This window comes from Bos grunniens, chromosome 21 (genome assembly GCF_055505025.1).
Source record: "Bos grunniens cultivar Pamir isolate PY7600 chromosome 21, Bosgru_T2T1.0, whole genome shotgun sequence".
In the NCBI taxonomy this organism is placed as follows: Eukaryota; Metazoa; Chordata; class Mammalia; order Artiodactyla; family Bovidae; genus Bos; species Bos grunniens.
Window position 1 is genome coordinate 28,485,202 of NC_141185.1, and position 24,624 is coordinate 28,509,825.

The 24,624-nt window shown below is 39.9% G+C and overlaps 1 protein-coding gene across 17 annotated transcripts in view; it reads right to left on the reverse strand.

Moving 5' to 3' along the window:
- Positions 1-24,624, reverse strand: part of NUBPL (NUBP iron-sulfur cluster assembly factor, mitochondrial) — a 269,591-nt gene that overhangs the window by 227,040 nt on the left and 17,927 nt on the right. The window contains exon 1 of one of the 17 annotated variants that reach the window (XM_086363704.1): positions 3,419-3,517. The exons of 15 other annotated variants lie outside the window; for them this stretch is intronic. The gene's annotated coding sequence lies outside the window, so the exon portion shown is untranslated. Of the gene's footprint in view, positions 1-3,418; positions 3,518-24,624 lie in introns of those variants that run through there. One more of the 17 variants, XM_086363708.1, reaches the window with a different exon arrangement.

Genomic DNA, 24,624 nt, shown 5'->3' on the forward strand with positions numbered 1-24,624 from the left:
GAGAAGAATAAAAATGAGAGAAAAAAGGAATCGGTGAGAGCCAAGGTAGGGAGGAAGGGGAGAATAATTAAGAAAAAAAAGACAAGACTGTTCTGTGATAAAGATCTGGATAACTTCTTATTGTACAGAATCAGATCGTGAAATTCAAAGGATGTGGAACAGTTTTGCCACCAATATGTTATAAACTAAACGAAACTAAGGGAAAATATATTGAATGTAAAATTTAGGTAACTGTTCTCTTTCTAACCCATAAGCAAATTCAGCAACTTCCATTCCATTCCAAAGAGAGAAAATGAATTTCTGGCAACACGCTGCACTTTACCAAAAGAAATTTATAAGGTAGGCCAAACAGTGCTGAGGAGGAAACACATAGCTTCTTGAGAGCTATTCAAAGCAAAATCGCTATTGCTTCTAATGGGAAATATCAAAGCAAGTTGTGTACAACGCTTTCTACCTAAAACTATAAAGGGAAAAAGCAGTTTGGGGCTTTTTACTTTCTGAAAATTACCTTATAAAACAATATTTTTATTTTATTGTTTGGTAAGTGTGGTGAATGTATCTGTGTGCTTACAGAGAAGAAGGAAGAGTAAGTAAGGAAACATTTCTAATGCAAGACTGGTTTTAGAGGCTAGTTTAACATACTTCCCCCTCTGTTACAGAATTAATTAAAAACAAAAAACACAGCCTATCTTTCATTTTAATATTTTAAATTAAGTTTCTTATTCAGTACACAATTATTCTTATAAAAGATACAGAGAGGTAGACACAAATGTCTCAAGTCAACATTATTCATACACATTAGTGGCGATCTATTAGCAGGCAAAACTGTATATATATTCCATAAAATGTATTTAGGGTTAGATAATTCAGGATTTAGATTTAGATGTATCACAAATGCATCCATATTATAAATGAAGTAAATAACAGTATTGTATTCAAATATTTATATAACTACAAAACAAACAAAAATAAAGTCCAAAAACCTCAAGGTACTATTACGGTCGCACAGAGTTGGACACAACTGAGCAACTGAACTGAACTGAAATATTATGATCATCAAGTATAAAATGATGTTATAAAAATATCATTATCTAAACCCAAGTAAGTTATATTTATATAATTAATTTCAATTAAATACCTATTACAATTACACTATACTTTAAAATATCTCCATACATCTTGATACAATATTTAATTTTTTATTGAAGCATAATTGATTTATAATATTATGTAAGTTTCAGGTTATAACAGTGATTCACAACTTTTTAAGATTATACTTCATTCACTTCAGTTCAGTCGCTCAGTCGTGTCTGACTCTTTGCGACCCCATGAATTGCAGCACACCAGGCCTCCCTGTCCATCACCAACTCCCGGAGTTCACTCAAAATTAACTGCCATTAAAAAAAGCTGGCTATATTCCCTGTGCTACACAATATATTCTTGTAGCGTATTTATTTCATACATAGTTCAGTTCAGTTCAGTCGCTCAGTCGTGTCCGACTCCTTGCGACCCCATGAATCGCAGCACGCCAGGCCTCCCTGTCCATCACAAACTCCCGGAGTTCACTCAGACTCATGTCCATCGAGTCAGTGATGCCATCCAGCCATCTCATCCTCTGTCGTCCCCTTCTCCTCCTGCCACCAATCCCTCCCAGCATCAGAGTCTTTTCCAATGAGTCAACTCTTCACATAAGGTGGCCAAAGTACTGGAGTTTCAGCTTTAGCATCATTCCTTCCAAAGAAATCCCAGGGCTGATCTCCTTCAGAATGGACTGGTTGGATCTCCTTGCAGTCCAAGGGATTCTCAAGAGTCTTCTCCAACACCACAATTCAAAAGCATCAATTCTTCGGTGCTCAGCCTTCTTCACAGTCCAACTCTCACATCCACACATGACCACAGGAAAAACCATAGCCTTGACTAGACGGACCTTTGTTGGCAAAGTAATGTCTCTGCTTTTGAATATGCTATCTAGGTTGGTCATAACTTTCCTTCCAAGGAGTAAGTGTCTTTTAATTTCATGGCTGCAGTCACCATCTGCAGTGATTTTGGAGCCCAAAAAAATAAAGTCTGACACTGTTTCCACTGTTTCCCCATCTATTTCCCATGAAGTGATGGGACCGGATGCCATGATCTTCGTTTTCTGAATGTTGAGCTTTAAGCCAACTTTTTCACTCTCCACTTTCACTTTCATCAAGAGGCTTTTTAGTTCCTCTTCACTTTCTGCCATAAGGGTGGTGTCTTCTGCATATCTGAGATTATTGATATTTCTCCCAGTAATCTTGATTCCAGCTTGTGCTTCTTCCAGCCCAGCGTTCCTCATGATGTACTCATACACAGTAGTTGTACTTAATTCCCTACCCCTATATCGCTTTCCCCGCTTAACTCTCCCCTATTGGTAACCACAATTGTTCTCTATATTTGTGAGCCAGTTTCTTTTTAGTTACATTTGCTAGTTTGTTGTATTTTTTAGGTTCTACATATAAAGGATAATATACAGTATTTTTTTCCTCTGAATGACTTATTTCACTAAGCGTAACACCCTCCACATTCATCCATGTTGTTGCAAATGGCAAAATTTCATTATTTTTTGTGGCTGAGTAGTATTCCGTTGTAAATGTATGTTCAACTACCTATTAATCTATTAATGGATACTTACGTTGCTTCCATATCTTGGCTTTTGTAAATAATGTTACTATGAACACTGGGGTGCACGTGTTTTTTTTTCAAATTATTGTTTTTGTTTTCTTCAAATATATATCCAGCAGTAGAATTGCTGGATCATATGACAACTTTATTTTTAGTTTTTTGAGGAAACTCCATACTGTTTTCCATAGTGGCTGCACCAATTTACATTCCCACCAACAAAGTGCAAGGGTTACCTTTTCTCCACATTCCTTGATGCAATATTTTTAAGGGAGGATCAATAAAAAATGTTTTTCAAAATATTAACAGCTTACTCAAAGTTCAAAAATAGTTAATCCATTCTATTGCCAATTAGCAAAAATATTTTTTGATAAATGAAATCAATATTACTTATTACCATATGAATCACATAACTAATTATTTTTATAATTTTTTAAAAATAACTAAATTATTAAAGGCATAGTAGAATGCAGAAAGAAGCTATCTAGGATTTGCATCACCAAATAGACGGCACTGTGGCTAAGTTACTAACCTCATCAAATGTCAGTTTTCTTACCTATAAAAAAAGATTAAGATACATACCTTACAGGATTTTTACACAGAACAGCGTAAATTTGTGAAATTTGTGAAACTAATAATAGCCAACAGTTATATATAACTATAAGCCAGGCACTTCGCAAGTACTCTAGGTATGTTAGCTTATGTAATCCTCACAACAACTTCATGAGGTAGATGTACAGTATAATGTCAAGGCACACAAAGATTAGTAATTTACCTAAAGTCACATCTGTAAGTGCAGGAGCTGAGAAAGGAACCCAGACAGCATGCCTTCAGAGTCCACAGGAACAACCCACTACAGCAGGCTGCCTCTTTCCTACAAGACAAATTAAGTCAAATTCCCTAGCACAAAGTAAATAGCCAATGTAAGCATCTTCTCCCTTCCACCAAGACCTCCTTACGCACTGAAACAGGAACAACGAGCATTCACTCTCAATGAGTAGTTATTTATCACGAGACAGTCATCACAATAACATTCCAATTATTAACCCAGGCAACTACATAAGCCCCAAGAATAACAAACTGATCCTAAATATGCACTTACTACTTTTATCAGAATTGTCTGGTTTTTGTTTTATCAGAGCAAGAATCCTGCCTAGTTTAAGGTTTCATATGAGATTACTGTGAAAAATAGCCTCTACTGAATATTAAATAATGTATTTCACAGAAATGGGATTAGTAATTCTGTATACTGACTGATTTTTAGGCTATATATTTATATAGATTATACAGAACAGACACAGCCAAAAATGCAGTTAGGAAAATAAACAGAGCTTATATGCTCAAGCTTAGAATATACTTGGCTGGGCCAAAAAAATCAATTATTGATTACAGTGGATACCAAGTAACAAGAAAAGCAATTTATTATATTTGGCTTTTTATTTTCTTTTTGTTGTAGCTTTACAGAAATGTGTTTCTTTGCTAAATTAAACACCCAGTACTTACTAAGGTACATGAAAATAACCAGTTACTGAGTCCTTACAATATGGCAGTCATTAAGCTAGACACACTACATAAATACTGTGTATTTCAAAAAGCTGTGTAAAGTAGCTATTATTATTATTATTGGTGATGTTGTTGTTATTACACATTTCACAGATGAGGGACCTGAGCTCTGTGAGCGAAGTGCTTTGGCCAAGTTCACACAGTTAATAAGTGAAGAACTGGGATTTAAATTCAGGTTTGCCTAAAACCAAAGACCACATTTTTCCTACCAAATATACCTAAACCAAGCTGTGCATCAGAATTACCTAGGGAGCTTGTTAACAAAATTGATGGTCAAATCGAAGATCTAAAAATAATCAAATTCCCAAAGATTCTGATTTATTTAACAAGCTCCCCAGGTGATTCTTATGCAGCGAGCTGACACTGGTCCAAGAAGTAGTCCTTAAAAATGAGAAGCGGACATATGTATACCTGTGGCTAATTCATGTTGATGTATGACAGAAATCAAACCAATTAAAAAAAAAAAGACTGAACTACCTCCAACAGTCTCCTCCAAGTTCCATTAGCTTGGTGATTAGAAGGTACAATAATAGGGTCCTAGGCCTAGGACGGTATCACCTTGTAAGTGGTATTAACAGGTTAAGGACCCAACTTAATTTTAGATCTTAGATTTTAGATTTTACACTTTGGTAAATAGCATTATCATCTCTTCACTCATCACCAAACCAGGAGCCAATCTTAATTTCTCCTTTACTTCTAACTTTTCTTTTAAATCTGTCCTTTTGCCTTTTTACTACTAACTAGAGGGTATTAGCATCTCCTAACACTACTAATTTCTAGCCTCTGAGAACTCCTACTCTCACCTGTTCTTTTCATCAGCAGAGCTCACCTCCCACTGCTGCTGCTACTGCTAGGTCGCTTCAGTCGTGTCCAACTCTGTGTGACCCCGTAGACGGCAGCCCACCAGGCTCCCCCGTCCCTGGGATTCTCCAGGCAAGAACACTGGAGTGGGTTGCCATTTCCTTCTCCAATGTATGAAAGTGAAAAGTGAAAGTGAAGTTGCTCAGTCATATCCAACTCTAGCAACCCCATGAGCTGTAGCCTGCCAGGCTCTTCCATCCATGGGATTTTCCAGGCAAGAGTACCACTATAAAGATGGAAAAAATCAGATTCCCCATTTCCCAGCTTCTTTTGCAGCTAAGTCACTGTCATGAGATCCAATCTTGGTCAGTCAAGCTAGGAGTGCCTAGTCAAAGTTTTCTTCTCTAACAACAAGACAGCCTACCCTTTTAACCTCCTGTTTGTGACTGAATGAGAGCCATCTTGTGACCATAAAGATTAAAACAAGAAATATGCAGCAATGCCATCCTAGAGCCCTGATATAACTGGGTTTCTTTTAACCAACTCTTTAACTTCTAGATTTCTTTCATGTGAAATAATAAACCCCTATTTTTCAGTGAATTTTAGTTGATAAGTCAGTTCTCACCCTTCTCATTACAAATGCCTCCCTTGCCTCCCCATCTATCTCTAAAGTATCCCACTGATTACAGGACAAAATTCAGAGTCCTTTACATGTCGTATGCATCCAGGCTATTTTCAGCTGGATCCCCCATGAGCCGTCTTGTTCCAATACAGCAGAAACTATAATCACACAGACTACTTCTCATTCCAAACACCTTAGTGTTTCTAGGACTTTGCTTACATAGTTCCTTCAACCTAAAATTCTCTTCTATTCTGCTTTCTACCAGCCAAAATTCTACCTAGTCTACAAGTTACTGCCTCTGCTAAAAACTGGAATTAATTTCTAGTTAATAACTCTGATAGTAACACACTGTATTTATACCCACCAACTGCTACACTTGTCACATTCTTCCTTATATATAAATAAATGTGTATCTGTCTCCCCCACAAGATTGGAGGATTTGTGAAGGCAGCCCCCATGTAAACACAGTAAAAAGAGTGACTAGTACAAGATGGTCCTTGGATTGTTCAACTGAACTTGTTCAAAATCAGTAAATGTTCTCAACTATGTCTTTTAGGAGCCAAAAGGGATGAAGACTATATTTTAAAGGGAAAGAAAAACTGTAACAAAAATATTCAGGGAATTTGTGAAAAGCATTTTGGAACCTCAAAACTATTTTCAATTTAAGGTACAAAATAAAATGTCTTCATTGTCAATTGATAAATAAGAATCATAAAGATAATGCAAAGTCTTAGAAAATGATTAAAATACTTACTTGCATATGCCAATTCATTTCTACTCTCTTATGATTAACATATTCTATGTCAGCCTGTAAACTGTCCTTTCTCTATCTTATTATTTTAGTCCAATAGAAACACTGTTGGGAAACTCAATTCAAAACTACTATGAGAAACCACTTCATACCCACGAGGATGACTATAATCAAAAAGAGAAAATAAGTAAAGCATTGTTGAAGATGTAGAAAACCAGGACCTTCATATACTGCTGGTAGGAATGTAAAATGGTATACCCAGCAATTCCACTGCTCGGTATACCCTCAAGGGAACTGAAAATATATGTGTATACTAAAACTTACACACAAATATTCACAACAGCATTATCCATAATAGCCAAAGAGTGGAAACCCAAACATCCATCAACTGGATGAAACAGATATATGTGTTATAACCATACAATGGATTATTATTCAGAAATAAAAAGAAATGAGGAAATGAAACATGCTATGACATGGATAAACCTTGAAAATATTACACTAAGTGAAAGACGCCAGTCACAAAAGATCATGTATTGAATGATTCTACTTAAATGCAATGTTCAAAACAGGCAAACCTATAGAGACAGAAAATGAGACAGTAGTCTTCATAGTCAATAAAAGAGTCTGAAATACAATACTCGAGTGCAATCTCAAAAAAGACAGAATGATCTTGGTCGGTTTCCAAGGCAAACCATTCAATATTACATAATCCAAGTTCATTCCCCAACACTGATGCCAAAGGAGGTGAAGCTGACTGGTTCTATGAAGATCTACCACACCTTGTAGAACTAACACCCCCCAAAAAAGGTGTCCTTTTTATCACAGGTGACTGGAATGCAAAAACAGGAAATCAAGAGATACCTGGAGTAAAGGCAAGTTTGGTCTTGGAGTACAAAATGAAACAGGGCAAAGGCTAACAGAGTTTTGCCAAGATAACACACTGGTCATAGCAAATACCCTTTTCCAACAACATAAGAGACAACTCTACACATGGACATCAACAAATGGTCAATACCAAAATCATATTCATCAATCTGTTCTTTGCAGCCAAAGATGGAGAAGCTCTATACAGCCAGCAAAAACAAGACCTGGAGCTGACTGTGGCTCAGATCATCAGTTCCTTATTGCAAAATTCAGGCTTAAATTGAAGAAAGTACGGAAAATCACTAGACCATTCAGGTATGACCTAAAATCAAATCCCTTATGATTATACAGTGGAAGTGACAACTAGATTCAAGGGATTAGATCTGGTAGACAGAATGTCTGAAGAACTATGGATGGAGGTTCGAATCATTGTACTGGAAGTAGTGACCAAAACCGTCTGCAAAAAAAGAAAGGCAAGAAGGTAAAATGGTTGTCTGAGGAAGCTTTACTCCTCAATAGCTGAGGAAAGAAGAGAAGCGAAAAGCAGGGGAGAAAAGGAAAGATATAACCAACTGAATGCACAGTTCCAAACAATAGCAAGGAGAGATAAGGCCTCCTTCAATGAACAGTGCAAAGAAGTAAAGGAAAACAATAGAATGGGAAAGACTAGAGATCACTTTAAGAAAACTGGAGATACCAAAGGAACATTTTGTGTAAAGAGAGGCACAATAAATGACAGAAACAGCAAGGACCTAACTGAAACAGAAGAGATTAAGAAGAGGTGGCAGGAACAGGCAGAAGAACTATACACAAAAGGTATATAATCACATCGTGACCTGAATAATCACAATGGTGTGGTCACTCCCCTAGAGCCAGATATCCTAGAGTGTTAAGTCAACTGGGCCTTAGGAAACATTACTACAAACAAAGCTAGTGCAGGTGATGGAATACCAGCTGAGCTGTTTAAAATCCTAAAAGATGATGCTGTTAAACTGCTGCATTCAATATGTCAGCAAATCTGGAAAACTCAGCTGTGGCCACAGGAAAAGGTCAGTTTTCATTCCAATTCTAAAAAAGGGCAATGCCAAAGAATGTTCAAATTACCATACAGCTGCACTCAAGTTGCATGCTAGTAAGGTAATGCTCAAAATCCTTCAAGTTAGTCTTCAGCAGTACATAAACTGAAAACTTCCAGATGCACAAGCTGGCTTTAGAAAAGGCAGAAGAACCAGAAATCAAATTGTCAACATTTGTTGCATCATAGGGAAAGCAAGGGAATTCCAGAAAAACATCTACTTCTGCTGCATTGACTATGCTAAAGCCTTTGTGTGGATCACAACAAACTGTGGAAAATTTACCAGACCACCTTACCTGTCTCCTGAGAAACCTGTATGCAGGTCAAGAAGCAACAGTTAGAACTGGACATGGTACAACTGCCTGGTTCCAAATTGGGAAAGGAGTAAGACAAGGCTGTATACCATCACCCTGTTTATTTAACTTATATGCAGAGTACATCATGTAAAATTCTGGGCTGGATGAAGCGTAAGCTGGAATGAAGATTGCTGGGAGAAATATCAACAACCTCAGATATACAGATATGATACCACTCTAATGGCAGAAATTGAAGAGGAACTAAAGAGCCTTTTGACAATAATGAAAAGAGGAGAATGAAAAAGCTGGCTTAAAACTCAACATTCAGAGAACAAGATGTCAGAGGAGTAGGTGGACGTGGAGTACAACTCTCTCCATGGATACATCAGGAATACATCTTCAGACACAGAAGTGCATGCAGAACTCCAGCTAAGAGCAGAAAGGAGTACCTGACCAGAGGAAAAGAATATATAGAACCACACAAAACTCAGTAGGGTGAAGGAACTAGACGGAAAAACAGGGAGCGTTAGTAGGACTGGATGGTGGAGGAACTGAAGCAGGGGTCCAACCCCCATTTTGGGGCAATCGTTTGAGTCAGAGGCGGAGAAGGAAACGGCAACCAACAATAGTATTCTTGCCTAGAGAATCCTGTGGACGGAGGAGCCTGGTGGGCTGCCGACTATGGGGTCGCACAGAGTCGGACATGACTGAAGCAACTTAGGAGCAGCAGCAGCTGAGTCAGAGGAGAAACATTTAAGGCTGTGAGTGAAACAACTCATCTGTGGCAGCCTAAATGGAATGAGAATCAGACAGTCCTTGCTGCAGTCATACATACCCTGGACAGGGAGACGTAAGTCTCCTTGAAGGTGCAACAGCTGGGAGCTGAAGTTTAGGGATTGTGAAGCAATCCTGGGGGAGGGCTGCTGTTGACTGAGGAGAGATGGATCGAACGGATGTGAGAGAGGAGATTGTGGTGGGAAATGCCTGTGGAGGAAAGCCAGGTAACCATGGAAGCAAGGTGATACTGCTGAGTCACGCGTAGCGGGTGGGGCCATCACCATAGCCTCTATCTCCCCACACACCAGCATCAGCAGCTAAATAATAGAAAGGCTGGCCCATCAAACACCTGATGCACTGAACTAAAGAGCAGAACTCCATTCAGGGTACTCCTTTAAGAGACTGATGTGCCCAACTACAGAGTAGGACCCCACCCAGGGTGCCCCAGATGTGCCTGATGCGCCGAACAACAGAGAAGGACCCCAGGCAAGGGAGCCCTCTAAGCGCCTGAACCGGTGGAGCTACGGAGAAAGACTGGCCAAAGAGGCCTTCTGATCGCCAGCTACAAAACTCGGAAGAAGACTCTGACAGGGCCATAACTCCCACAGTGGAGGCAGTCCGTGTCCCTGCACATTTGGTGCTGTTAGGGTCCCAGCAAGCCAAGCAGCTGCTCAGCCTTCACGCCCAACTCTCACTGGGGCAGAGCTGACACAGGGAAAAAAGTCTTACGCCAGTGCGCGCAAGGTCACTTTGGTAGTGTCTGACTCTGCAACCCTGTAGACTGTGGCCTGCCAGGCTTCTCTGTCAGGGAGGGGGATTCTCCAGGTAAGAATACTGGAGCATACTGGCCAATACTGGTTGCCATAGCCTTCTTGAGCACTATATTTCTGGCTGTCCTAGCCACCAACTCCCCTGAGTACCTGGAGCTGCCAAAACCCCTGTGACCCAAGCAGCTGCACCACCTCCACACCTGGCCCTCACAGGGGCAAACCCAAGCCCTCCAGGGCAGCCTCAGGAGGAAATCCCAGTGGGCAAACCACATGCAGAGGTGGAAATAAAACCACAATTGAAACCCAGGGCCAGTGTGGCTAAGGAAGAAGACCCAAAACCTTCCCACCAGCTGTACAAACTTCAGATTAAATCCACACAATCAACTAAGCAGACTCTGTGTCTATGGAATATATAAAAGGTCATTGAGAGCTCCCACAAAAGAAAACGCACTAGTTCTGAGAGCTGTGGACACTGGAAGCAAGAACACATAGAAGCAGGACCAGATTAGAATCTGAGCTGCCTCCACAGCAGGTCCAGAGATCAGCACAGTGTTGGAGGGCCTCCTAGAGAGCTGAGGTGGACTGTGACTCCCAGCGAGGGAAAGGACTCTGAGAGCAGTGACTCAAGAAAAACATTTATTATGTTTTGACCTGTTCTGTAGATTCTTTTGGATTTTTTTTTTCCTTTTATTTCCCCCTCTGCTATAGTTGTTGATTTTATTGGCACTATGAAATCTAATTAAGCTTTTGAGCTTTTTTTTTTTCCTCAGTCACATTTTTTATTGTTGTTATAAACCTCTGCCTCTACATTGAGCTTTTGCAGTTCTGTGGAGTTTTCCTTTTCTTCTTTTTTTAAATTTAATTTTTAATTTTTTAACCTATTATATTTTTCCTACATTTATTCCTTTCCTTGCCTTTACTACTGTCCTTTTCCCCTTGCAGTTAATCTTTAATGTATATAAATCTTCTTCATCTACATCTATTTAACTTTGCATATCTATTCTTTCTTTTCTTTCCTTTCCATTCAACATATTTGTTAGTTTTATTTTCATTGCTTTATTCCCCACTTGGTACCTTGCTTTAGTTTTGTTTTCCAGTTTGTGCTTTAGTTTTGCTCTTAACCAGTAAATATAATTTTTGATTTCCTTTGTTCGCTGGGTCAATCTTTTGTACTTTATTTTTGTTGGACTGTTTTGACTCTGCTCATGGGTGTATATGTATATGTGTATGGTCCATTATTTTAATTATTATTTGCCTGATTTTGTAACTGCCATTTGTCGGGGGTTCATCTTTTGTTTCTTGTTTTTGGATATTTGTTTTAATCTCACTTAAATGCCATAACAAACCACTTGTGGAATCTTCATTCCTGAACAGAGATCAAGCCCTGAGCCTTTGGAGTAGGAACATTGACTCCAAGACCCTAGACTACGACAGAACTAACCCTGCTGCTGCTGCTGCTGCTAAGTCGCTTCAGTCGTGTCCTACTCTGTGCGACCCCATAGATGGCAGCCCACCAGGCTCCCCCGTCCCTGGGATTCTCCAGGCAAGAACACTGGAGTGGGTTGCCATTTCCTTCTCCAATGCATGAAAGTGAAAAGTGAATGTGAAGTCGTTCAGTCGTGTCCGACTCCTAGCGACGCCATGGACTGCAGCCTACCAAGCTCCTCCATCCATGGGATTTTCCAGGTAAGAGTACTGGAGTGGGGTGCCATTGCCTTCTCCAGAACTAACCCTAGGGAGTATCAAATACTGAGAACTCACACAAAGGAAACCACTTGAATATAAGACCCAGCATCACCCAACCACCAGTACTAGCACCCTGTGCAGGGCATCTCATCTAAACAACAAACAAAATAAAAATACAAACCCAATCATCAGCAGACAGGATTACTACCTCACTCAGCCTTGCCCATCAGATGAAAAACAAACAAATAAACAAAAACTCAGCACAAATCTCACCCTATACAAAGCTTGTACAAACCACTGGATCAACCTTAGGAGGGGAGAAACCAAAAAGAAGAAAGAATTCAACCCTTAAGCCTGGGAAAAGGAGACCTCAAACACAATAAGTTTAAAAAAAAAAAAAAGAAAGAAAGAAAAGGCATAGAAATGCTACACAAATGAAGGAACAAACTAGAAACACAGAAGTCTAAATAAATGAAAAGGAAAGAGGCAAACTACCTGAAAAAGAATTCAGAATAACGATAGAAAAGATGATCAAAGACCTTGAAAACAAAATGGAGAAAATGCAAGAATCAATTAACAAAGACCCAGAAGAATTAAAGAATAAACATACAGAAACAAACAACACAATTACTGAAATTAAAAATACTCTAGAAGGAATCAATAGCAGAATATCTGAAGCAGAAGAACGAATCAAGTGAGCTGGAAGAGCTGCTGCTGCTGCTGCTGCTAAGTCGCTTCAGTCGTGTCCGACTCCGTGTGACCCCATAGACAGCAGCCCACCAGGCTCCTCTGTCCCTGGGATTCTCCAAGCAAGAATACTGGAGTGGGTTGCCATTTCCTTCTCCAATGCATGAAAGTGAAAAGTGAAAGGGAAGTCACTCAGTCGTTCCCGACTCTTAGCGACCCCATGGACTGGAGCCTACCAGGCTCCTCCGTCCATGGGATTTTCCAGGCAAGAGTACTGGAGTAGGGTGCCATTGCCTACTTCGCTGAAAGAGCTAACTCACTGGAAAAGATCCTGATGCTGGGAAAGACTGAAGGCAGGAGGAAAAGCAGGCAACAGAAGAAGAAATGGTTGGATGGGATCAGCAACTCAATGAACATAATTTGAGCAAATTCTAGGAGATAGTGAAGGACAGGGAAGCCTGGCCTGCTGCAGTCCATGGGGTCACAAAGAGTCAGACACAACTTAGCAACTGAATAACAACAATAGAAACAGAAAGTAAATTAACGGTTGCCTAAGGCTGGAGTACAGGAGATTGAAGAATAATGGCTAAGCCACACAGGGTTTCTTTTGGGGTAATGAAAACGTTATAAAATTGATAGATATACTACTCTGTGAATATATTAAGAGGCAGTGAATTGTACACTTAAAATAGATAAACTGTATCTATTTGTATATGAATCTAACTGTAGGTAACTGTACGTGAATTGTATCTCAATAAAACCATTAAAAAAAGAAATGTTCGGACCCCAGTCAGTTATAACAATTAGCAAGCCTTAAGCAAAGATATAGATTACTTACTAGTAGGTAAAAGAGTATAGACTAAAAGGTGCACTTCTGTCTTTACCAAAAGTTGACTGGAAAAGTTCAACACATTTGCTAATATTTCACAATCAGGAACAATTCTTCTATATATAAAACTTGAAAATGTGCACGTTATTTTTCAAAGGCATCAGGAAAATGTATCTGACATCAATTCACCTGTACAGTAAAGAAGTCTGAGATGAAGGTCACCCCTGACTTCTTCATCTCCTCTCTTGTATCCAATCCATCATCAAGACCTACCAATTTTACTTTCTTTTCCATTTCCACTGCTAAAATCTGAGTCGAAGACATCACCCATGTTCTGCTACTTAGGTTACTATAATAGCCTAAATTGGTCTCTTGGGCCCATTCTAACATCTCTACCATTCTTCATGCAACAGTGAAGGAATGTTTAAGCAAATCTGAACATTTCTATCCCCTGCTCATAACTGCTTCCCACTGCCCTTAGGATAAATTCTAAACTTCTAAAATCCTTGACAGGGTCTCCAAGGCTGCTATTCTCCCTCTCATACTGACTGCCACCTCACTGGCCTTTTTTACATTCATCTACCTCTCCGTGTTCCTTTCAATTCAGGGTTTTCTGGCACAAAGGTCCTTGCTCTCCAGGAGTTTTCATTCTAATGGGGGTGATGGGTTAGGGGAGTTGGAGAAGGAGACACGAAGGAAGAAGAAAAGTAAGAATTTGGGGGCAATAACATTTATTAAACTGGAAAACAACAGACTGGTTCCAAATAGGAAAAGGAGTACGTCAAGACTGTATATTGTCACCGTGCTTATTTAACTTACATGCAGAGTACATCATGAGAAACGCTGGACTGGAAGAAACACAAGCTGGAATCAAGATTGCCGGGAGAAGTATCAATAACCTCAGATATGCAGATGACACCACCCTTATGGCAGAAAGTGAAGAGGAACTAAAAAGCCTCTTGATGAAGGTGAAAGTGGAGAGTGAAAAAGTTGGCTTAAAGCTCAACATTCAGAAAACAAAGATCATGGCATCTGGTCCCACCACTTCATGGGAAATAGATGGGGAAACAGTGGAAACAGTGTCAGACTTTATTTTTTTGGGTTCCAAAATCACTGCAGATGATGATTGCAGCCATGAAATTAAAAGACGCTTACTCCTTGGAAGGAAAGCTATGACCAACCTAGACAGCATGTTGAAAAGCAGAGACATTAGTTTGCCAACAAAGGTCCGTCTAGTTAAGGCTATGGTTTTTCCTGTGGTCATGTATGGATGTGAGAGTTGGACTGTGAAGAAAGCTGAGCACCGAAGAATTGATGCTTTTGAACTGTAGTGTTGGAGAAGACTCTTGAGAGTCCCTTGGACTGCAAGGAGATCCAACCAGTCCATTCTGAAGGACATCAGCCCTGGGATTTCTTTGGAAGGAATGATGCTAAAGCTGAAACTCCAGTATTTTGGCCACCTCATGTGAAGAGTTGACTCATTGGAAAAGACTCTGATGCTGGGAGGGATTGGGGGCAGGAGGAGAAGGGGACGACAGAGGATGAGATGGCTGGATGGCATCACTGACTCTATGGACATGAGTCTGGGTGAACTCCGGGAGTTGGTGATGGACAGGGAGGCCTGGTGTGCTGCGATTCATGGGGTCGCAAAGAGTTGGACATGACTGAGTGACTGAACTGAACTGAACTGAAACTGGAAAAAATAAAGTAGAACAGAGTACTGGGAAAGAGAGCAATGGTGGTTGTTGGAAAGAAGATATAACTGCTGTTACTCCCTCAGGGAAGTCTTCCCTGAGCCCTCAGATTAGGATCAGCATCCTGTTACATGCTTCCCTAACAACAGGATTTCTCCTTTGCAGTACTTAGCACAGAGGTAAATAAACAACTTGAACTGTCTTATTCACCACTCTATTCAAAATACCTACCATAGAGTCTGACATAAAGCAGACAGTTAAACACACTTTAAAGGAATGCCTTGGGTTCTCCAGTTTCACAACATCAATCGGAAAACCACAGTCCATGTGATGTAATCAGTCAACCTAGCCAGAACCAAAACCAAGAGTTACCAAGAAAAACCAGAGGTTATCTGTCCCACCCCTGCCCTACCAGCTTCTGCAACACCCACTCTGCTGCCTTCAGTTTACTATTGCCTATGTTACAGTCCCTGCAGTCTCAGAAGATACACACTTAAAACAACATCTGGCTTCCATATTCTCTATCTAGTCAAGTATAAAAATAAAGCATCATTTATTATCACGATCATTTCCATGGCAAATATGAAAATGTCAGAGCCCTAATTCAAGGACCATAAGTGTAAGTAGCAGCTTTGCAGGGGATTCTGTCAAAGGTGGATTCCTCAAGTTGCAATTACAGGACTTGTTTCCAGGCAGGTCTCTTCTTTCCTGACTTTAATTTCCTCCTTTAAAAACGACATTTCAGGGGCATTCCCTGGAGGTCCAGTGTTAGGACTCCAAGCTTCCACTGCATAGGGCATAGGTTTGATTCCTGGTCAGGGAACTAAAATTCCACAAGCTACATGGAGTGGCCAAAAAATAAATTAATAAATACTTTTTGTAAAAAGACAACATTTCAGGGACTCCCCTGGCAGTCCAGTGGTTAAGACTGCACTTCTACTGCAAGAAGCATGGGTTCAATCCCTGGCCAGGGAACTATTAACAAGATTCTGTGTGGCACAGTCAAAAAAGTTTTAAAAAGACGTATTGCAGACTCTTATATTTCCCTTTTTCTTTTGACTACTTATAACAATCTTTAGTCCTTTTTTCTCCATTACAAAAACAATTTCTACTACCAAACTACTTTTGAAAAGATCTGATGCTCAAAACAGGTATTATTTATTACTATAATGTGGGGAAAAAAGTTTGTCAAAGTATTCACAAGCTCTGTGGTGTGACCACTGTAAATACAAAATTGGGAGCTAATTAAGCTCAATCATTCTCATTAAATGGAGGAAAACAAGTAATATGAAGATTTAGCCCTTGAACATTTGGTCAAATGCCTATGAAATATAGTATTTAGGGAAATTCTAGCCCAGTATTGTTGCAAACATCCCTCTGATTCCAAATATGTCCTCCACCACCACCTCATCCCACCAGAGTGGTCCAATCCTTCCTTTGAAACTTAATCCTCTGTAAAAGTAAAGAGACCAGTAGTCTAACTAAAAAAAAGTCTCTCTGCTGTTAAAAAAAAAAAGTACACAAATTTCCCCCAAAACATCCTTTGCCTGGATGAATGCCACCTTTAGTCATGCACAGCTGGCATTTGCTCACTAAAATACTCTGTTCATAAACAAGCCCCCTCTATCCTATTATCACCAGCATCTATTAATTTTCAAATTGTCCCTACCATGATAGAATTTCTATGCTATGTAACTTTTGGAAATTAACCATTCTAGTCAGTACCCAATTCATCCTGACATGATTTTTTTTTAATTCCTTAGAGAACTTCCAAAAGAACGAAGCTTTCCACTATTTTAAGCCAAAGAAAGTATGGGGAAATGGCTAATAAAGTAACAAGTAGACAACTGCTTAAAACCAATGTGCTATACCAATTAGAACACTTAAAACCAATGTCTTTTTTTTTTAACTCTCTACGGCTTTAGCAATTTGGATAAGTCTTAAAATACATGCATTCCATTATCACAATCTTAAAAATGTACTACTTGATATAAGACCATTTTCCCAAATCCCAAGTTTCAGTTCGGGATGATGATATAGTTCAAGTGATGGGTTTCGGACCCAAGTACTTAATTAACACTAACTCTACCACCAAGGGCTTACCTGGTAGCTCAGCTGGTAAAGAATTCACATGCAATTCAGGAGACCCTGGTTCGATTCCTGGGTTGGGAAGATCCCCTAAAGAAGGGATAGGCTGCCCACTTCAATATTTTTGGGCTTCCCTGGTGGCTCAGATGGTAAAGAATCAGCCTACAATGAGGGAGACCTGGGTTCAATCCTTGGGTTGGAAGATCCCCTGGAGGAGGGCATAGCAAACCACTCCAGTATTCTTGCTTGGAGAATCCCCATGGACAGAGGAGCCTGGCGGGCTGCAGTCTGTGAGGTCGCAAAGAGTCGGACACGACTGAATGACTAAGCACAGCACATAGCTACCACCAAGGCAGATGACAGTGCAAGCTATCATCTTTAGCCTCAACTCCTGCAACCGCTACTAGCAAGTCTCTCTGCTTCCATTCTTACTCCCCTATAGTCTGTGCTCTACAATGCAGCTGCATCCTTCTAAAAAGGAAATAAGATCATGTCACTGCCCTGGTTTAAAAACTGACATCATACTCAGAAAAAAAGTTCAGAGTTCCACCATGGCTTATAAGGCTGCATGACGTGACCCTGCCACCCTCTCCCTTGGTCCACTCTAGACACACTGACCTTCCTGGTATTCTTTAAACAATCCAAGTGGAGTCCATGTCAGGGCTTCTGCTCTTCCCCAGGCCCAGTTTTTCAATTTACTTAGGTCTCTGCTCTGACATCTTTAGACAGTCCCTTCCTGACAACCCAATCTAATACAGCACCTCCCATCACTTTCTGTTTTCTTACACTGTTTTATTATCTTTCATAACTCTTGCTACTACCTAAAAGTATATATTTATTTATTGTATCTCTTCCACCAGACTGTAAACTCCTTTAAAACAGGACTGTGGACTTTTTTATCATTATATCTCCAGGACCCAGAAAAGTACTCAATACATAAGTACTTAGTAAGTACTTGAATGAATGATTCAAAGTATCTCTATCTGTAGAAGCATTGAGTATTTTAATTTCCTATAGATAGACTGTTTTGAACATTAAAGGAAATCATGTTATTTGAAATAACCAAGAGGAGCCTCAACAATTCAAGTTTCCATTTTTACCTTTTCTGAGTCTGACCTTGAAAACGGAATAAACCTTTGAATATGGAATAATGCAGGCAGTGTGGCTCTTAACACTATTAGTGTAAATTTCACCTCAATTTCTAAAATTAACTATTTAAAAAAGACTTTGAACACAATGCTGCAAAGCAACTACAGCCAATAAAAATTAATTTAAAAAATAAATAAAAATTTTAAAAGGCTCTTCTGTCAGCATCAGGCAAATCCCCATAGTCTCTGTTCAGATCATACTCCTCTGCTCACCAGTCTCCCACTGAGGAAAGAGACTGTCAAAGCTCAGACTTCTAAGGATTACCATAAATATAAAGTCCTCCCTAACTTTGGCTACAAACTGGTCATTTCAGAAGATGTACTATTAGATGTCTATAATACCTGAATACTTAATTATCTTAATTGCTCACAGATGCCTTTAACTCGTCCATCTCTGTACAACATAAACCACGTTTCACTTGGCAACCATATAATATAATACACATGACTTAAAATCTATGACAAGTCCCTCTCCATCACTAAGCAGTAAATGGAAATTCAGCATTTGTTATTCTATTGCATATATAAGCACAGAGGCCAAAAGACAAAATCACAAACCAATGGAATTATGCCCATCCAAAATGAGCGTTTTCATTAATGTTCCTTGGCCAGAATAGTCTTCAGCTGCACAGAATGTTTTAAGTAGCCTAATAAAAATAGGATACAGATACCCTTTTCTCTCTTAGTAAGCTGTATCTTTAATAACTTTTAAAGAAAATATATATGTGGGGAATAGGATTACATTTGCTGGTCATCTTTTATTTAAGTCACCCCAAATAGCCCAAAGAATAGGACTAGATAGAGCTTTGGTCAGTTTCCATGGTGACTGACAAAGAGCCCCATCACATTCCAGATAACATTCCAGCACAAATTTGAGAGCAAGGCTGTTCCAGGGTTTGGAGAAACCATGTGTGTCTTATCTTATTCAGGAAAAATCTAAACATAGAGCAACCATATTCCCACGCAGGGCATGGAAACTGCTTCCCAAGATTACCTGAGTACTTTCTCTCTTTAATTTAAGAACGTTACATTGTTTAAAAGCCACAAGTGATAAACCAACCTGTCATTTATTGCTCTTAAAAAATCCTAGCTTGTTATCTGTCCTGACAGTGATAAAATCATCTTTTAAAGAAATAGCAGGATAGAGTTCTTCCTTCCAGCTCAGCTGAAAATCAGGTGGTTACTGTACTTTATCACTCACTCAAGCAGAACATGCTGCCTGCTCTCTTAAATGGCCATTTCAGACTTTTATAGACATACAAAGGAGACTTATGTCCTTTTGGAGGACAACAGAGAAAGACTTTCTGAAGAAGCTTCTTAAGAATAATAGCTAAAGAACTATTTAAAACAGCAATCCATTTTCTGTAAAATTCGTTGATGTGGTTAATTTGGCAAGGCATTTGAGAGATGAAGGAGGAAGTAAGGACAGTAAGAGGTTCAAGCTTATAATTATTTTGTCTTATTACACCAACAATAAATAAAGACTCTAAAAGTTTTTTTCGCTTTCATCTGAACGCTCATTGACCCATTTCTGCACAGCAGTGCTGACCCCAGCCCTTTCACACAGCGCAGCTGCCAAAAGCGAAGCATCACATGTTCCCGACCAAACAGAAATAGGCTGGAACAAAATCTGTAACGTGAACTTTTTCAAGGCCAAAACTGAAACTTTCAAATGCTTCAAACGAAAACAATACTGTTCTGGTTTCAACTTTATTCTCACAGGCTTTAATCTTATCAAAGCTTCTTTTAAATCTAATCCTTGTTCACTTCCCTAAATTCTGGCACACAATGATAATATTGCAAGTATAAGGTTTTTGGTTTTGTTGTATATGATTTAACTGAAATAAAATGTTGACACACAGAATGTAAACTCCCTAACTTCAAAGCTTCTCTGAGCATAACTCTCCCAAGACAAAAATGACTCCTTGGTAATTTTATAGACATTTTAGAAAGTCCAGTAACTCATTCAAATATTTAGAGAATTTGACCAAAGTGAAATTTGTTTTCAGTTGCCTAGCAAGCATTTACTGAGTATATAATAGGACAGGCAATAGTGGCAGATGATTTAAGATATAGTCCCTGACCTTGTGAAAGTTATGGTCATTCTAATGGCAGGAGATAACCATATGAACCAATGAGAAAGAAGTGACATTGACATTATGTGAAGCCACTAAAAAGGCTTTAGAGAAGAAGGAGGTTTAGAAGAGGAAGAAAACTGCCAACATGAGACTTGAAGAATGAAAGGAACTGGGCAAACAAAACAAAGAAGACAGCTAATGCAAAGGAGAAGCTGAAGCAAAGTCAATCACAGAGTGGAAATTTAGGTAGACACAACCTTTAAGAAACTGCCTGCAGTGCAAGAGACCTGGGTTTGATTCCTGGGTCAGAAAGATCCCCTGGAGAGGGAAATGGCAAACCACTCCAGTATTCTTGCCTGGGAAATCCCACAGACAGAGAGCCTGGCGGGCTAGAGTCCATGGGATCGTGAGAGTCGGACACGACTTAGTGACTAAACCATCACCACCAACCTTTAAGAGCTAAATTAAGCAATTTGGACATAGACCTGTATGTAGTAAGAACTATCCTACAGTCAATGTAAGGAATCACTATTTAATTCAAGTGGGAGAGATAATAAAGACTAATTAAGAGGTTATCACTCACCTAGAGCCAGACATCCTGGAATGTGAAGTCAAGTGGGCCTTAGAAAGCATCACTACGAACAAAGCCAGTGGAGGTGATGGAATTCCAGTTGAGCTATTTCAAATCCTGAAAGATGATGCTGTGAAAGTGCTGAACTCAATATGCCAGCAAATTTAGAAGATTCAGCACTAGCCACAGGACTAGAAAAGGTCAGTTTTCATTCCAATCCCAAAGAAAGGCAATGCCAAAGAATGCTCAAACTACCACACAGTTGCACTCATCTCACACACTAGTAAAGTAATGCTCAAAATCCTCCAAGCCAGGCTTCAGCAATACATGAACCGTGAACTTCCAGATGTTCAAGCTGATTTTAGAAAAGGCAGAGGAACCAGAGATCAAATTGCCAACATCCGCTGGATCATGGAAAAAGCAAAAGAGTTCCAGAAAAACATCTATTTCTGCTTTATTGACTATGCCAAAGCCTTTGACTGTGTGGATCACAATAAACTGTGGAAAATTCTGAAAGAGATGGGAATACCAGACCACCTGATCTGCCTCTTGAGAAACCTATATGCAGGTCAGGAAGCAATAGTTAGAACTGGACATGGAACAACAGACTGGTTCCAAATAGGAAAAGGAGTCCGTCAAGGCTGTATATTGTCATCCTGCTTATTTAACTTATATGCAGAGTACATCATGAGAAACGCTGGACTGGAAGAAGCACAAGCTGGAATCAAGATTGCTGGGAGAAATATCAATAACCTCAGATATGCAGATGACACCACCCTTATAGCAGAAAGTGAAGAGGAACTCAAAAGCCTCTTGATGAAGGTGAAAGAGGAGAGTGAAAAAGTTGGCTTAAAGCTCAACATTCAGAAAACAAAGATCATGGCATCCAGTCCCATCACTTCATGGGAAATAGATGGGGAAACAGTGGAAACAGTGTCAGACTTTATTTTTGGGGTCTCCAAAATCACTGCAGATGGTGACTGCAGCCATGAAATTAAAAGACGCTTACTCCCTGGAAGGAAAGTTATGACCAACCTAGATAGCATATTCAAAAGCAGAAACACTACTTTGCCAACAAAGGTCTGTCTAGTCAAGCCTATGGTTTTTCCAGTAGTCATGTATGGATGTGAGAGTTGGACTGTGAAGAAAGCTGAGCACCGAAGAATTGATGCTTTTGAACTGTGGTGTTGGAGAAGACTCTTGAGAGTCCCTTGGACTGCAAGGAGATCCAACCAGTCCACTCTGAAAGAGATCAGCCCTGGGATTTCTTTGGAAGGAATGATGCTAAAGCTGAAACTCCAATACTTTGGCCACCTCATGTGAAGAGTTGACTCACTGGAAAAGACTCTGATGCTGGGAGGGATTGAGGGCAGGAGGAGAAGGGGACGACAGAGGATGAGATGGCTGGATGGCATCACCGACTTGATGGACATGAGTTTGAGTGAACTCTGGGAGTTGGTGATGGACAGGGAGGCCTGGCATACTGGGATTCATGGGGTCGCAAAGAGTCGGACACAACTGAGTGACTGAACTGAACTGAACTGAAGAGGTTATGAAAACTCCTAAGTGAAAGGTAATAAAAGTCTTACATATGTTCATGATAATGGAGAAAAGGAGATACTTCCAAATTTAAAAAGGCCAGCACTTAGTAACAGATATATAAAAGTGGAGTGGGATTGAAGAAACTAAAGACAAGATAATATCAAGGTTTCTAAATTAGGACACCAATAGATGTGGTGTGATATTTTTAAAACATGGCCACATATTTACTAGTACCCCTCCCATTATGAAGTGAGGTCTATGCCTCCTCCCCCTTGAATCCGGGAAGCACATGAGTACTTCAGAACCAGAACCCGGCCTGATGACCAAGACTAGATCACAAAAGGCCATACATCTTCCTCCTCATTCAGTGGGGCATTAACTCTCAAAGCTCTGAGCAGTCACATAAGAAGTCCAACTGCACTGAGGCTGCCATGCTGCGATTAAGCCCATGTGATATGGAAAAGCCAGGGTACTCCAATCAACAATCCCAGCTAAGCTCAGCCTTCAAATCATCCCGGTCTAAGGACCAAGCATATGAATGAAGAGTCCCAGATAATTTCTGTCCCCAGCCATTTGAATCTTCCCTGGTGAAGCCCCAAATGTTGTAGAACAAAGTCAAGCCATCCCACCTATGCTTTAGCCAGATTTGTGTCCCATAGAAACCGTGAGCAAAATAAAATAGTTGTTGCTTTATATGACCAAGCTTAGGGTGGTTTGTTACACATCAATAGATAACTGACATGAGTAATGGTAGCATATAAGTGATTTATCAAAGAATACAGGAACAGAAGGTTCAGGAGAGGAAGAAAATTACGGTAGTTCCATTCCAATGATTAAAATCTGACAGATCTGTAGAACACCAAATGGAGATGCTGAACAAACTACTGAAAATAAAGCTCTGGATTTTTAAAAAGAGACAGATGACAAAGAAGCAGTATATAAAGACAAAGGGAAGGCATGTTAAGTATAAGGGAGAAAAATGTTAAAAAATAGGAATGGAGCAATATGAAAAGTTAGAGAGAAACTGAAAGGGTTGGAGAAAGAGAGAAGAATCAAGATAGAATGATAAAAAAGCCAAACAAATAAAGATTCTCTAACACGTCAGCCACTGTGGTCAGCAGTATCAAATATAGCAGGGTATCAAGTAGAATCAAGCAATTTGGACAGAGCATATATATTTGGCAGATAGTTGATAACTACAAGAGGAAATTCAACAGCATAGTAATAAGTCAAATTACAGAAGTCGAGAAGCAAACGAGAATTGGGTAAACTGATACAGCAAGTGTAGACAACTCTCTCAAGTATGGCTGTAACCAGAAAGTCGGAGGGGGCAGAAGCTTGAGGGGACCCAGGGGCTAACGAAGATCTGCTGATTCATTCACTCACCCAACAAATACACATTCATACTTTTCGATGTGTATGAGTGAGATGAGGAGCTCTCTAGACCACGGGGAAAGAATGAGTAAAGATAAACTGAAGATAACAAAAGGAATGTATGAGTCAAATCCTAGAAAAGACAGAAAATGGAGGATCAAGAGTCCAGGTAGAGGTATCGGGTCTGAAATCTCTTTCCCTGAGGAAGGAGAGGAACGTAATCATGATGATCACAGGAAGATACAAATGATACAGGGAGAGGACAGTAAACAAGTTACCAAGGAAAAGTCCATTTTTCAAATTGAATAGGAGGCAAGATCACATGCTAGGGGTTGAGAGAGTCATTTCCTACGCAGGTTGATAAGAAGTCCAGGGGTCCCCAAGGAGAGAGGGGTCTGGAATTCTCAAGGAGGAAGAAAGGACAAACTTTTTTTTTTCCTCTACATTCCTTAGGATCATTTAACAATAACATATCCTGCCTGAGGACAGTCTCTGGATTAAACCTTCTGGCTAATTCTGTTATCTTAAAATGTAAATTATGGGAGCAGGTCTGGTGAGGAAAATCCCATGGGCAGAGGAGCCTGGTGGGCTGCAGTCCATGGGGTTGCTGAGAGTCAGACATGACTGAGTGACTTTACTTTCACTCTTCACTTCCATGTATTGGAGGAGGACATGGCAACCCACTCCAGTGTTCTTGGCTGGAGAATCCCAGGGACGGAGGAGCCTGGTGGGTTGCCGTCTATGGGGTCGCAGAGAGTCGCA